Source organism: Glycine max, chromosome 19, assembly GCF_000004515.6.
Source record: "Glycine max cultivar Williams 82 chromosome 19, Glycine_max_v4.0, whole genome shotgun sequence".
NCBI classification, from domain to species: Eukaryota; Viridiplantae; Streptophyta; class Magnoliopsida; order Fabales; family Fabaceae; genus Glycine; species Glycine max.
In genome coordinates, this window is record NC_038255.2 from 3,987,374 (window position 1) to 3,989,262 (window position 1,889).

Genomic DNA, 1,889 nt, shown 5'->3' on the forward strand with positions numbered 1-1,889 from the left:
GAAGTATTTTCCGAGGTTTGGGGAGTATCTGGAATGACCTTAAGTAAACTACCAATCTTGTTTAGTAATTCACTATGATTATCACCTATGCCTTCAATTAAGGATTTAGTTTTTCTAAGTTCCTTAATTTTTCGTTTAGCCTTCTCACTAACTTTGAAAGGTTTGAATAAAGGTTTTTCAATGGGGATACTTGGCGAAGCTTCCTCAATTGATTTTTGTTTAGGAACTACCTTAGTTTTTATGGTTTCTCCTAAAGCTTGTAAATATTTATTGGTATAATTTGCCTGTTCCATTAGGCTCTTAATGTATTTAGAGGTTACTTCCTCGTTGACATCTTTTGTCTTGAATGGAATTGCCATGACAGGTTTATTGTTACTGTCTTTGATATTTGGTAGTTGATATTGTGTTGCGGGAGGTAATTCCGATTGGATTAACTCACCATCCTTCACTTGCCAATTTGTTATGACATTTGTTGTTGGATCACCTATGATGTCTTGTTTCCAAGGGTAATCTATATCCTTTCTGATGGCATAAGCATGAAACCAATCAAAGAAAAGGACATTATTTGACTCTTTCGACAAATTCGTAGAACTTGTCTTGGATTTGTTTTCTGTTTGTACCCTTGTAATGTTGGAAAAACCATCTCCTTTGAGGCTCATTCTCCGGAGAATAAAAATATTTCCTAAGGGTTTCCTTATCAATGCTAAAGTTGTCAGATAACATCATAAGGTTCCATAGAAGAGTATGTTGGGGATTGGATCGACTTTTGGTCATCCTCTTGTTCTTGGTTGTATGTTGTTCTAGGTATGCTAGAAGTAGTGTCTAATCCTTGGAGGTTTACAGTAAGGAACTGGTTATGTGACTCAGATCTGGTTAGTCCTACTGGAATTGAACGGGTTCTAACCGAAAAAGACCTTCTAGCTAACTCATATTCAGACCTAGAGGCTTCTATCCTTGATGAAAAAGAATTTCTCCTATTGAAGGTTATCTCTACCTTTTCGGAGTTATCTTGCTTAATATTCTCTATGGTTGGAGCGGGTCGGGGAACCGACAGTGTGGCCTTATCCATAACCCATCTTTCGGGAAGAGTTACTTCATCCCATTTTATTTTTCTCGGGAGAGAAACGTTAGCCTTTGTCATATCAGTGATTAACAAAGTTGTTTGTCCTTTTTGAGGTTTTAACAGGACTCTAGATGCACAAGTATTCATGACCTTGTACTGGATCCTATAAATTAAGGCTGCTGGGATTGATCCTTCTTTCATGTCAAGGCCATGAAAGTGGATGTTTAAGAACAGAGAGTCAAGAATGTTTCTGTCCATCAGACTCACTGTTTTGTTTGATAATAATTAAAATATATTGGACCTTGTCCTAGGCTGGTTTCGACTATTCCAATTAGGGAGTCTTCAAATTTATTATGTCTAATATCTCTTAGACACATTAAAACTGCTGCATCTATACCCATATCAATTAAGGGCTTGATGGCTACTTGTACACAACCGATGTGTAGATATTTATACTTACGGCTATGTTCATAAATTGAATTTTTTGAAAGTAAATGAAATTCTTCCCCTATATCTTGTCCTAGATGAATATTGTTTTCTACTATTTTGATTATGTAATCGAAGTTGTGTTTGTCCTTAATTGTTTCAGGAACGTATAATTGATCCTGAGGGATTTCTGGAATGTTCCAGTCATCCATGCTTTGATTGATATCTTTGAATCGGACTTCCTCATCGAATAGATTGTGTTTGGGGGCGATCTCTTGGGTCTGGTTATCTTGATCATTTAATAAATTGGAGTTTCTTGAAGAAGATGATGAGGAGGAATTTGATCGAAAAGAGATACGGGAAAAAGATCGCAATAGTCTAGACATGATTATAACTCTAA